This window comes from Canis lupus, chromosome 13 (genome assembly GCF_011100685.1).
Source record: "Canis lupus familiaris isolate Mischka breed German Shepherd chromosome 13, alternate assembly UU_Cfam_GSD_1.0, whole genome shotgun sequence".
In the NCBI taxonomy this organism is placed as follows: Eukaryota; Metazoa; Chordata; class Mammalia; order Carnivora; family Canidae; genus Canis; species Canis lupus.
In genome coordinates, this window is record NC_049234.1 from 45,250,617 (window position 1) to 45,264,956 (window position 14,340).

Sequence of the window (14,340 nt, forward strand, 5' to 3'; positions counted from 1 at the left end):
GCACAGCACGTACCTCTTAATCTCTGGGTTGTGAGTTCAAGCCCCACTTGAGTACAGAGATTATTAATCAAATCTTTAGGGGCTCCTGGGTAGCACAGTTGGTTTAGTGGCTGCCTTCTGCTCAGGTCGCAATCCTAGGGTCCTGGGGTTGAGCCCCACATCAGGCTCCCTGCTCAGTGGGGAGTCTGCTTTTCCCTCTCCCTCTGCCCCTCCAACTACTTGTCTGCTCTCTCTCTCCCTCAAATAAATACATAAAATCTTTTAAAAAAATAAAATCTTTTTTAAAAAAAGAACTAAGTATGTTTAACCTTTTTTGTTTTAAAGGTTCATTTATTTATTTATTTTAGAGAACGCATGAGCAAGGGAAGGGCAGAGGGAGAATCCAAGCAGACCTAAGTGCAGAGCCCCATGCAGGGCTCTATCCCAGGACCCCGAAATCATAACCTGAGCCAAAATCGAGTCTGACGCTTAACTGACTGAGCCATCCAGGTGCCCCCCCGCAACTTCTCTTAAAGTACTGTTCTTTATTTAGGCCCAATGGCAGAAGTTGAAACATAAATTGTGTACTTGTTGAGAGTCACCAAATAATTAAATGAATATAAAAAACTGTCAGCAAAATGAGTCTTGTGATTTTACTAGGGAAAAAAAAAATCTCTTTTCCCACTACTTTCCAGGCTTAGATAGAATAAGGGATTTTAGATTAACTGCCTCTTAAAATCCTTCTAAACTTGGAGCTTACACACATGATGAAGGAACCTCTCCACTCCCAGGATTACATGGAAAGGGACCAATTCATACAGAAATGCACATTTATTAAAACGCTATATTTCATTTATATTAAATGTTCAGAACAGACAAATAGAGATGGAAGGTAAGTCAATGGTTAACTAGGACTGGTAAGGGAGGTGGGGAAGGTGAATGAAAAAGTTCTAAAACTCATTGTGGTGGTGGTTTACAACTCTGGAATATACCAAAAGCCACTGAATTGAACACTTTAAATAGGTGAACTGTATGGTATGTAAATGACTATTATCTCCAAAGAGCCGTTTTTTGTGGTTTTTTTATTCTTTAAGATTTTATTTTTAAGCAATCTCCACACTCAATGCAGGGCTCAAACTCAACAACCCTAAGACTCCAGCAACCAAAACAGCCAGGCACCACTATTATTTTAAAACTTTACCTCTTCATGAGATTTGACAAATCATAATTACTGCATTATGGTCAAACTCCATAGGCTGTACCCCTCGGTTGGATATTCTTCTTGACCTGGCTAACCTCATCACTGACAGGCCTACACGGTACAGTCTCATTAACAATCTAATTATTTCTCAATAAATACAAATATTAAGTAACTGGGGGGGGAGGGAGGCAGTACATTTTATATATTTTATTAATGTTAAATAAAATTCACACAGTATTTTTATATAAGTGGCTTTTCAAAATGATTATTTTCATAATATTTTTTCAAAAATTTGAAAAATTGATTATTTTTCCAAAAAAAAATCCTGGGGGCACCTAGGTGGCTCAGTCAGTTGAGGGTCTGCCTTAGGCTCAGGTCATGACCCCAGGGTCCTGGAATCGAGTCCCACTGTCAAGTTCCCTGCTCAGAGGAGAGAGCCTGCTTCTCCCTCTCCCTCTGTTTCTCCCCCTGCTTGAGTGCACGCTCTCTCTCTCTGTCAGATAAATAAAATCTTTTTTTTTAAATCCTGATAAAAGCATCTATTATAGCATTCTGATTTTAAAAGACTGTTACTACTCTATCAGGAAACTACCAGTTATCAGCTAGCATACAGATGTAGTCTCATAACGGCAGTCTTTGAAATGGATGACCCTTGTAGGGTATAAGAAAAGACACATTTATGTTTGTAGAATCTCAAAAATATTCTGCCCCATAAGAACAGGGTTTAAATTTAAAAAAAAAAAAAAAATTCTAGAGCTCACAGATTTATTTAACAGTCTGCATGAACCCAACCCACCTCGTATGGAAGACTATGCTTGTTGGTTAGCATGCTTTGGAAGAAGTTACACAGAATAAACAAGAATGAATAATAAATTCACCTACGTGTGCATTTGTTTATACTACTTTTAATCCACATGTACCACTCTATTTAAGGATCCTACTCAGAGGAGCTCACTAGGTAGAGAGGGACTTAATCTTGTCTTCAATGGGAAAAAAAAAAAAAGAAAAAGAAAAAGAAAATCTTGTCTTCAATGCTAGGCACGATGGCACACAAAGTAGATGCATTTCTCAATAAAAATTTGCTGAATGAATGGAGATTTCTCAGCTGATTGGGCCAACTGGCTGCTTACAACTGCATTTTCTATTTAGGAACATTTGGAAAACCTTTTTTTCCCCTCTAGGCTGGCTTAAAGAAGCACCTAGAACAACAGAATCTTACTACCCACATCATCAGCCCAAATTGTAGCTCCCTTTTTATGATGAGCAACATAAGGTTTGAGTAAAACCTCTGTATGTGATTTGATCATGAAGAAATGTCTTCCCACATTCCGCCTTGGACTACTATGAGGAGCGCCTGTTGGCAGTCTCAAAGCCATTTTTAATGCTCTCTAGAGAGTAAAAGAATCAAGAAATGAGATTAAGCTTAGGAGTATGTACTCCAAAAATATTTTAGGGTGATGGCAGGTACACTGTTTCAGGAATACAAGTTTTGAGCAGTTTCTGAAATGTTTTGAACACCAACATACTAGTGGCAGCCTTATACTCAAGAGCATGCAAATATTCTTATACTGTGCATGCAAAGCTTTAGTGATAAGGGAAAAATAGTTTACCTCTAAATATACATACACAACACACTTTCTCCAAGTAAAACAATTTGAACCTCTTTACAGCTTATGGTTTTTCAGAATACTGGTGTGATAACAAAAATGCTCCAGTACTATAGGCAACAGTAAAAAAAAAAAAGGTGGGGGACGACGGGGGGGGGGGGGGGGGGGAAGTACCTCCAAATTTGTTAATGATTTAGCAAAGTCTACAATCTAATGAAGAAAATACAAACATAACCATACCGTAAGTCAGAGCACGGCTTGTGCTGTAAAAGGGTTTTAAAATAGCAAAAGAAAAGAGTGATCACTTGATTAGGAGAATAGAAGAAGAGCTCGCAGGCAAGGTGACATTTGAGCTGGGTTAGATGGATGATCCCTCTAGTGAGGTAACAACAGTTGAAATTCAGAGCACATGCTCTGCCCCAAAAAAATATTTTATAGATAAAAATAGTTCAAGTAGAGAACATATACCCAGCCAAGCCCCAAACATACTTTATCTTTTAAAATATAAAACCTACTATATAAAGCAATGAAAACTTTCCTACTTCACCTAGATTTCTTCTATTATTCCACTATTCTTTTACCACATGAGCATGAATCCTTTGCACTTGTTACTGTGCTGAGATATACACTTTTTCCTAAAGATGATAATTTTACACCTTTCCATTAAACTGTTATACCTTGGGAGGCCTGGGTGGCTCAGCAGTTGAGGTCATCTGCCTTCAGCCCAGGGCGTGATCCTATGGCACTGGGATCGAGTCTTGCATCGGGTTCCCTACATGGAGCCTGCTTCTCCCTCTGCCTGTCTTTGCCTCTCTCTGTGTGTGTCTCTCATGAATAAATAAATACAATCTTTAAAATAAAAAAATAAACTGTTACACTTTTGAGAGCAATGGCTGTAATCCCTTTCTATTTTACCTTTCCATAATACTTCTTAAATAAATACATACTCAACAGATATTGTTGACAGGTTAAACCTAGCTCTGATTATTGTGACAATAAGCTATCACTATCACAAAAGATGTCTGCGGGACAGATATTACAAACAATTATATATTCGTACACAGAAGAGAAAACATCCAGATTTAATATCTACCCTAGACACTGAACTAATTGTTGTGCTTTAGTGTAACTTGCTCAGAAAGGGTGCTTATTTTAAAAGAACAAAATTAAATCTCTCAAGCAGCCTTCATAGAACATTATATCTTTGTCACAAAGTCTTAGGACAACACATTTATTGTGACACAGTGAATTTGCAGAGAAATGAAGGACAGTCCCAGTTCCCAAGGATCTCAAGGGACAGTTCACAGCTCAAGAAATGGCTTGACAATGTGTATACATAAGACAATGTGTTTAAAACAATATGAAAAGCACACAGGAAAAAAATGTTTTCCAGGAAGCACAGCCTAGATATTTCAAAGACAATTCTTTCTGAATGTGCTCTTTTAAAAGTTCAGAAATTCTTTCCTCTATTGTTTAAACTCGAAGTAAACAAAGATAGAAATTTGGAAACGTGTTTTAATCTTCTACTTAGCTATAGTAGGAGATGGAAAGGGAGATTATGCCTGCAAGCTGGGCCTGACATCCTTATCACAGAAGAGGATCAAAGGGGAGGGAGGAGAGGAATATAGGTGTAACAATGCCAGATACCATCAGGATTACTACAAAAGAACATGGTTTTATGTGTCTGCACTTCCTAAATTCTGTGGGAAGAACAGACTACTTCTCAAAACATTATTAATCGAATTTGGCTTTCAGTTTCCCTGTTTCTTGTTATTGCCAGCCTGTGAACTAATAATGTTCCACGCCACTCAGAAAGTTACTAGACAGTGAGTTAATCAAGGAACGCTTCAGGAAGTTGTTAGTATTGCTTTAAAGAAAAAAACAAAAAAAACAAAAGAAAAAAAAAACTCACTGAGCCAGGCATTCCAACAAAATTCACTCTTTCAGAGAAGTAATTTTACAAAATAACTCAGAATGTTAGAAAAGACAGGATGGAATGCTATTTTTGATCATGAGTAGCAAAAAAAAAAAAAAAAAACTACAGAATAACACACCCACTGCTACTTTGTTTATAGGCTTGTAACTTGCACATGCAAGTACTCTCTACAAAGTATTGTTCAAGAAGAAACTGTCAAAAATGAATGCTTATGAAAACATTCCTTTTCTAAATAAGGTCTCTAACAAGGGATGTGCCGTTTCTGAATGATTTCTTTAGCAAATATTGACAGGTATAGCACAGCAATAATGGTCAGGATGAGAAAAAAGTCTCTTATACTTGTTTTATCAATAGAAAAAGTTGTTACTAATTACAATACCTGCGATTCAGTATTCAGTCCTAGAAATTACCTGGACGATAGACATCTGCTAGGCAGAACGGTATTTTACAAAAGTGACTTTCTTTAAAAAAAAAAAAAAAGCATTTTTTTTTTTCTAATCCTACAGACCCTCGCAACCTAAGAAGTTGGTTTCGTTGTGGTCTTCCTTCCACAAGCACCTCGGGCAGGAGGTCGAGGTAACTTTCCGCAGTTCAAGGGTTACGGCAAATCCCGCTCCGCGGAGCTCCCGCTGCGCACCGACGCAGCTCCCTGGGCTGGCTCCTTCGCCCTCATCTCGGGGCCCGAGAGGCTCCTGCTCCCGAACAACTGCAAACCCAGGAGGGAGGCGAGGGGAGCGGGCCAGGGACGCAACTGGGACGGCAGGAGAGCCGGGCATCAGCAACCCGGAGCCCTCGAGAGCCTCCTCTCCAGAAAGGACGGAGAGTCTGTGCCCAGAGAACCTGCTGCCCGGAAGCCACCACTTCCCGCGACCGGCAAAGAAAAGTTGCACGACGAGCTCGGCGCCCAGGCTGCGGCGGCCGCGCGGACCCGGGAGGCCGAGACTCGCACCGGCCCGGCCGGCTCCGGGGCTGCGGGAGCGACCGCGAGGAGCGGGCGGAGACCCGAGAGCCGAGCCCGAGGGACAATGCTGGACCGGGCGGCGGCGGCTCGGCCGCTCCAAGGGGGTCCCCGCGCCTCTTCCCGCCCGCGGCCGCCAGCTGCCGCCAACTCTGCTCCCGGCCCTCCCTCCGCCGCCGGCCGCCGCCGCCGTCCTCTCCGCGGGGCGGCTCCCGAGAGTCGGCGAGGGGCCGAGGAGCAGAGGCGGCGGCGCGCGAGGGGGAGCCCCGCGCGCGGAGGGGAAACGGGCCGCGCGAGGGGAGGCGGGCGCGCGCGGGGCTGGGGACGCGGGAGGAGCCGGGCGCGCGGGGTGCAGGGTGCGCGCGGGGTGCAGGGTGCGCGCGGGGTGCAGGGGGCGCGCGGGGGGTAGGGGGCACGGGGAGGGGTAGGGGGCGCGCGCTGGGCAGGGGGCGAGCGAGAAGAGTCGGGAGCGCGGGAGCAGGGGGCGCGCGGGGCGGGGGGCGCGCAGGGGGAGCCGGGGAAGCCGGGCGCGGGGGGGGGGGGCAGGGGGCGCGCGAGGAGTACGGGGCGCGCGGGGGCAGGGGGCGCGCAGGGCGGGGGGCGCGCGAAGGGAGGCGGGCGCGCGGGGGGCAGGGGGCGCTCGAGAGCCGGGCGCCGGGGGTGGGGGGGGGGTCGGGGGGTGCCGAGGGCGCGCGAAGGGAACCGGGCGCGCGGAGGCAGGGGGCGCGCGCGAGGGGAACCAGAGGCGCGCGAGGGAGCCGGGCGCGGGGGGAGCCGTGGGCGCGCGCGGGGAGCTGCGGGCGCGCGAGGAGAGCCAGGGGCGCGCGAGAGGAACCGGGCGCGCGGGGAGCAGGGGGCGCGAGGGGAGCCGGGCGCGCGGGGGCAGGGGGCGCGCGAGGGGAGCCGGGCGCGCGGGGGCAGGGGGCGCGCGAGGGGAGCCGGGCGCGCGGGGGCAGGGGGCGCGCGAGGGGAGCCGGGCGCGCGGGGGCAGGGGGCGCGCGAGGGGAGCCGGGCGCGCGGCGCTCCCCGAGGACCCGCCGCCGCTCCGGCGGGTTTTCGGTTGAGGCGGGGGGCTGCGCGGCCGGGCGCCGTCCGTTGGAGTGTGTGCGGGGCCGGCGCAGCCCGCCAGCCATCCTGGCCCGCCTCCCCTCGGCTCCCACCGGGAAGGGAGCCGCGCGCGGACCGGCGACCTCGGCTCCCGCCAGGGCTGTGGCCCCCGGTCGGGCGGGCATCCCGCCGCCTGCCCCGGGGGCTGGAAGAGAAAGTGAAATGAGGCGTCTTTCCCCGGGCAACACCTACCCGTCCCCAGTCCAAGTGCAGCTGCCTCGCTCCTCGGGCGCCGCCGGTCCCCGCCCTCGGGCCCCGGGCTCCGTTCTCTTGACAATGGCGCGTCCCCTTTAAGGAATAATCCGATCGGAACCGATGTGTGGTTAAACCTCCGACTCTGATTTTCACCGGATTTCTCTCTCTCCCCCCGGAGCCCGACGGACGCCCGGCGCTGCTGCGAGCTCGTCCCACCCCTTCCCCGCCCCGCCCACTCCCTCGCCCTCCCGATTGGCGAGAGACCCTACAACAGGAACAGCAGCCGGCGCGCCCCACTGGCCGGGCAGGCCGCCGCTCACCGGGGCGCCCGCCCCCGGCCCGCCCCCTCCCCGCGGTTGGTCCTTCGCCTAGTCACTCCGCGTCCTCTAGCCTGGCGTTGCTTTGGAGAACTGGCAATCAAGGCTCACCCTCCCGCCCCCGGAAAGCGAACTTTATTTTGATTGGTAAGAGGACATCTTCCTGTGCACCTGATTGGGCAAGGCAGGAGGGAGGCCGCACGCCCCGCCCCATCGCCGCGCTCCCTTCGCGGGGCTGGGAGATCCAGCCGCAAAGTCCTCCTCTGGCTTTGCCTCCTTCCCCGCGCCTTTCCCGTCCAGCGAGGCCAGGGGTCGTGGACGAACTCACCGGCCCGTGTGGGAGAAAGCGGGCAAGGGCGGAGAGGAGCGTGCAACATCCTCTCCACCGGGGGGCTGTGCCCGGAGCGGGGATCCCGCGCGCCCCCGCGCGTCGTCTAGCCGTGGATGGGCAGGTGAGGGTGCATCGCAGCACCTGAGATTCTGGGACTAAGTCCTCCCGACGTCGGCCCACGTGTGAGCGTGCACGGGCATCTCGCCACCCCGAAGAGCTTTAGTGAAGGTGTCTGCAAACCTGGACGTGTCACCTCGCAGTCGGTCACAAAAAAAAAAAAAAAAAAAATCCTACTTAAATCATTTCCATTAAAAAGTTCGGCTTCATCCACGTCCCCTGTTGGGCGGGCGTTCGTCACGAAAGCTAAGGGACTCCCGAGAAGACTGAAGACGCGGTGCCTCTCCTGCCCCCTCCGAAGCCGAGGACGTCCGTCTCCCTTGCTAGAACCCTCGCAGGGGCGCCCAGGTTGAGCCCACACCGGCAGCAGGAGGCTGTTTCTTGAGAGGAAGAGGGTGTCTGGCTCCGGAAGCTTTACCTTGTGCCGCAAAACCTCCCCCCGCGAGGGGAGGAATTCTTGGACAGGCCCAGCCCGGTGGGTCCTGACGGCCCCGGTTTCCCACCAGAGCTGCAAGAACCGAAAGGTTGTAAGGACGACAGCTGAGGACAGTTATGCTTTGGTCCCCATCTAAGACTTTTAGGGGGGGTAACGTCTAAGGGTCCCGGCCCTCCTCCGACTGCCCTTGAACTTGGGGAGGCCTTTGGACCTCAGGCTGTTTAGTGCAGGTGCAGGGTAGTAGCCCGGGGGAACCCAGAGGTGCCCTGAAAGTGGGCTTTAGTACCAGAAAGGGGGAGATAAACATCGGTTAGGTCAAGACTTTTTCGGTGAGTTCAGCTCAAAAATCTTTGGGACACACACACACACAAAAAAAAATCTTAGGGACACAACCTTAAATATCGAAAGGTGAGCAAAAGGGAAATGCTGTTGGTCTTTCAGGTAGTTCTAGTGAGGGCGCAAGACAAGCAGCTAGGTTATATGGCCTTCAGAGATGCTTATATAAATATTTTGTTAAGTGCAACTAAATCCTCATTTTCAGACTATTCCATTTTGATTTGGGGTTGTTAGGGTTTTTTGTTTTGTTTTTTGTTTTGTTTTTTGTTTTTTAACTATAGTCAGGATCAATTCCGTTTTTCTTACAACAGTCAAACTACTGCTGGGTTCTGATATTCTATATTAGAATTTAAGAATATTCTATATCCTAGGGGCACCTGGCTGGCTCCAGTCATGATCCTGGGATCCTGGGAGGGAGCCCCACATTGGGCTCCCTGATCAGTGGGGAGTCTGCTTCTCCCTCTGCCCCCCCTCCCCCACTTTCTCTCTCAAATCTTTTTTTTTTTTTAAGATTTTATTTATTCATGAGAGACACAGAGACAGAGAGAGAGGCAGAGACACAGGCAGAGGGAGAAGCAGGCTCCATGCAGGGAGCCCGATGTGGGACTCGATCCCAGGTCCCCAGGATCACACCCTGGGTGCTACTGCTGAGCCACCTGGGCTGCCCTCAAATCTTTTTAAAAAAGAATATTCTATGTTCTAATATCTAGTATGATCTAGATATTTCAGATGTGTCCACAACTACAAGTTTTGTTTGAGGTCTAGGTGATATTTTCAAGTTCTTCGTAAAACACCTGTTCTGTGATGTCCAGATTATTCTGTCACACGAGCACATTGGGCTCATAATTCCCAAAGGCAGTCTGCAGTAACCTCTAAATTCTCTTCCCTATACTTAGCCAACCATGCTGAGATCATTACCTTACAAACATAATTCATATTATTTTTTCTCTATTTCACACTTGCCCACAACAGGATTGCTTATCACTTTTTAGCTCATACACCCAGCCCTCTACTAGCTGATACTACTATTAGTATTCACATCGAGGAAAAATTTAGAAACCTGCAAACCTAGAGCTTCCAATATGCAGGTCATTCTTAAGAATATTCAGTGTTTGAGCACCTGGGTGGCTCAGTCAGTTGAGCATCCAACTCTTGATTTGAGCTCGGGTCATGATGTCCAGGTCGTGGGATCAAACCCCGGGGTCAGGCTCTGTTTAGCACGTTGTCTACTTGTCTCTCTGCTTCTGCTCCTCCCTGTCATTCTCTCTCTCTCTCTACCCCCTCTCTCTCATAAATAAATAAATAAACAAATAAATAAATAAATAAATATCTTTTTCAAAAAGGTAAACGACTTAAAAAAAGGAAGGAAGGAAGAAAGAATGTTCGGTATTACTGAACCAGTCCCTGGAAAAATTTACAATCTGTACTTTCCCCTTCAGAGAGACTTTATCTCCTGGAGAAGTTTACAATGTGCACTTTCCCTTCAGAGGAACTTTATCCCATACTTTTATTTCTCATCTGCAAGCTAGATTCCCCATCCTTTAAAAAGAAATATTCCCAGAGGTGCCTCGCTGGCTCACTTAGTAGAGTATACAATTCTTGATCTTGGGGGTCGTGAGTTCAAGGCCCACATTGGCTGTAGAGATTAAACAAGTAAAAAATGAAATATTCTACCGATGTGCCAGCATGACTCAAGCTTTTTAACATCCTTGTATATGGATCTCTTTTAAACTCTGTTAAAGGGTGAAATACATTAGGATCATTTATCCTACCCTGTTTACACACAAAGGTAAACCACATCAGAGATCTACTTGTGAAGCCAGTAATTCGTTTTCCTTAGAAAAATTGTTACCCTTTATAATGCAAATTCTTTTCAGTTCACTGTAAATTTATATAGTAACTATTATGTGCTAAATAAAGAATGGGGGGGGGGAATGACTATGTCTCCACTCTCCAGAGACAGAATCTCCACATTCTATCCAAAAGTGGCACAACTCTACCCCTCACTTAGCACGTAGGTGGATACTATCTATTAACTAGTGGTTTTCTGTAGTAAAATTAAGAAAAATCCAATTCCTAGAAACTGTCCACAAAAATTTCTTCCCCCAGCCCTTTATTAATATTAACAAGAGCCACCCCTGGGTGGCTCAGCAGTTGAGCATCTGCCTTTGGCTCAAGTCATGACCCCGGGGTCCTGGGATCGAGTCCTGCATCGGGTTCCCTGCATGGAGCCTGCTTCTCCCTCTGCCTGTGTCTCTGCCTCTCTCTCTATGTCTGTCATGAATAAATAACATCTTAAAATATATATATTAACAAGAATGAAGCAAATTAAGAGAAAATACGTTCCTAGTAATTTGATTTTATAAAGAAACTTCAAAGAAATATTTCCAGGGCACCCGGGTGGCTCAGTCAGTTAAGCATCTGTCTGCCTTGGGCTCAGGTCATGATCTCAGGGTCCTGGGATCAAGCCCCATGTGGGACTCCCTGCTCAGTTAGAGTCTGCTTCTCCCCCCTCCCCGCCCCTTCCATTCACTCATGTTCTCTCTCTCTCTCTCAAATAAATAAATAAAATCCTTTTTAAAAATAAAAAACAGGGGATCCCTGGGTGGTGCAGCGGTTTAGCGCCTGCCTTTGGCCCAGGGCGTGATCCTGGAGACCTGGGATCGAATCCCACGTCGGGCTCCCGGTGCATGGAGCCTGCTTCTCCCTCTGCCTATGTCTCTGCCTCTCTCTCTCTCACTGTATGCCTATCATAAATAAATAAAATAAATAAAAAATTAAAAATAAATAAAAATAAATAAATAAATAAAAAACAAAGCTTAAAAAAAAAGGAAGAAATATTTCCTGAATCTCTATAGAGGAAGGAGTTCCATGTCCTTCACCTTCCATACTTCAGAGGGTCCCTCTGTAAAAAAAACACTGATATTCATTGGGAATATCACTGAATGACCTTCAAGCATCAGTAAAAGAGTCATTTTTGTTCAGTATATTCTATCTACTGAGGCAGAAAGGAAGAGATACTAATACATTTTTGGAAAGATTTCCAATTCTCTCCTGTTCAAAATCCTTTAAAGATTCTCAAGGCAAAAAAAAGAAAAGATTCTCAAGGCACACACTGAATAGAGTCCAAGGATTTCAGCAAAATATACATCTCCCTTTCTAATGACTCCAGGCTACCTCTCAGATTTCTTCTCTGACCACTCCTTCATTTGACACTTAAAATGGCTCCTCTATTGATATCAGTGATCCTGTTCTTTCAAGCCTCAATGCTTTTGGGTCCTTCCCTTTGTGTCCTTCCCTCCTTGCTCACCTGGAGGATTCTCATATTCCTGTCCATCAACATCCAATAGAACCATTAGCTTCTTTGTGAAGACTTTTCAGATTGGACCCCCTTTCCTGGCATGATTATTTCTCTACCACATACATACAACTATTAGATTTCAAATTGAAGATAGGACTTAAGTGTTTCTTTTTCTGTCTCTTGCGCTAATCTGATTTGTTCTCCAAGATCAAAGGCCTCACTTAGGCACTTTGGTATCAGCATCACTTGGGTCAATGCCTGGCATAACTGATGCTTTCAATAAATGCATTTCAAATTGAGTCGAATGAGCAAGGCTGAAACAAAAAGGTTAACTTAAAATGTGAAGATCTAATTAACCAGAATTCTATTCTAAGAACATTTGAATTACTTATATTTTATTGTAAATATGTCTTATCAATGAGTCTAGATCACCGATTTCCAGACTTTATTTCATGAACTGAAAATTTGCAAGGAATTTTTGGTAACTGACATAGCCTTAATAACTTTTGATTTTGCCAAGTAAAGGTATCACAGTAAGTCTAAATAAATATCTATTCTTCCCATTATTCCATAAAATAAAAATATTTTAAAACCAAAACTTGAGGGGTGCTTTGGGTGGTTCAGTTGGTGGGGCATCCAACTCTTGATTTTGGCTCGGGTCATGGTCTCGGGTCCTGGGATCCATGCTCAGAGTCTGCTTGGGATTCTGTTTCTCCCTCTTCCTTTGCTCCTCCCCCTGCTCACATTCTCTCTAAATCAATGAATCAAATCTTTAAAACTCTGGGGCACCTGGGTAGCTTAATCAGTTAGGCGTCTGACTCTTGATCTCGGGTCAGGTCTTGATCTCAGGGTCATGAGTTCAGGCCCCACATTGTTCTCCTTGCTGGGCATGGAGTCTATTTAAAAAACAAAATAAAATATCACCAAAAATTGGGAAGGTTATAATTTCAGAATAAAAGCTCTTTGAATAAATTTGACATAAAAAAAACTTGCAAAAACCTCTGATTGAGACTAGAATATTCTTTGCACTTCAAATTATTTGATCTGATGCCTCTTTTCATCTATTTTTAAAGGATGTTGAGAAATGAAAATATTCCTAAGGTTTTCTTTTCCTCTGATGTCCGGGGTGGTGGTGGGGGGTAACTATTTGATTTTTTTGTTACTTTTCACTCTACCTTCCAGTAAAGGTCATAGCATCACACTAATTGACTTGCTAGCTTCCTACCAGATTATCTGTAGAGAAATTCTTATTATTTGTGAACGTGCTTACAAAATGCTACTTGAATTCCTTTCTGTACCATGTTATATAGAGCTCCATTCCTTTTCTATTGGGAACTTACCACTTTTTTTTAAGCTTATCACTTTTTAAAAACCATCATTTAATCCTTAGAAAGCTCCCCCATTGTTTGTCAATGAATCAAACAAGAAAAAAAAAATTTTAAGATTTTATTTATTTATTCACGAGAGACAGAGAGAGAGAGAGAGAGGCAGAGACATAGGCAGAGGGAGAAGCAGGCTCCATGCAGGGAGTGCAATATGGGGACTCCATCCCCAGGACTCCAGCATCATACCCTGAGCTGAGGGCAGACACTTAACTGCTGAGCCACCCAGGCATTCCAAACAAGAAAAATTTAAATTAAAGAAATTTCTTACCCATGCAGCACATTCCTGAACTTACAAAAATTTTGGTTACGTGCCTGGTAACCATCAGTAAATATCATAATGTCTACCCTGTGTCAGTTATAATAATCATAACATGAGCCATATTAAAACACATAGAGAAGTGTTTGTGTTATATTAACGGAAATATATATATATATATATACACATATACACTCAAGTATAATTATATATAAAAGTGCCCTTTTAAATAGTGCAACCGAATCAGACATAAATTCTTTATAATGGGCTAGCTCATAACAGCTAAGCATCCTGCAGAGGATTTTCTGATGCTATGGTAAAAGTCTAGAAATATCACCTCCTAAACTATGTCAAATAATTGATTTCCTTTTTCTTTTTTTCAAATAATTGATTTCTTGTTCAGTGGAATGCATGATTAATGTATTTGAGATCATCTTCCATTAATAAAATACTATATTTTGTCTTCATTTTCTATACATATTTTAGATCATTTAGGAGCTTTATATTTTAATACTATTTTATTAATTGGGATACCTTTATCAAAAAGATCTTAACTTTGTCCAAAATATCTTATCGGTGATATGTTAGTACTGTGCCATTTGGATTTTTTTTTTTTTTTTTTGTCATTACAAAGGGGCTTCTATTCTAAACAGATCCATTGTGTGAAAATGTGAATTTAAAGAAGAGATAAATCAAGGATTAAATACTGACTTTATAAGTGGATTACTCTGAGGGAATTTTTAGAATTTTATTCAACTTAGATCTATTTCCACTCAACAAACTGCTTTTCAGAAGTAAAAGGCATGACTTAAAGCAAGACACCTATATTCATACAATCCCCTTTGTCTATTTCTCAGTGAAAATATCTTTGAATTCAG

General features: G+C 45.4%; 1 protein-coding gene across 3 annotated transcripts in view; it reads right to left on the reverse strand.

Annotated features, from left to right (window-relative positions):
- Positions 1–7,216, reverse strand: part of FRYL (FRY like transcription coactivator) — a 256,547-nt gene extending 249,331 nt beyond the window's left edge. For all 3 annotated transcript variants that reach the window (XM_038556047.1, XM_038556048.1, XM_038556044.1), the window contains exon 1: positions 6,981–7,216. The gene's annotated coding sequence lies outside the window, so the exon portion shown is untranslated. The remainder of the gene's footprint in view (positions 1–6,980) is intronic.
- Between the last annotated feature and the right edge of the window lie 7,124 nt (positions 7,217–14,340).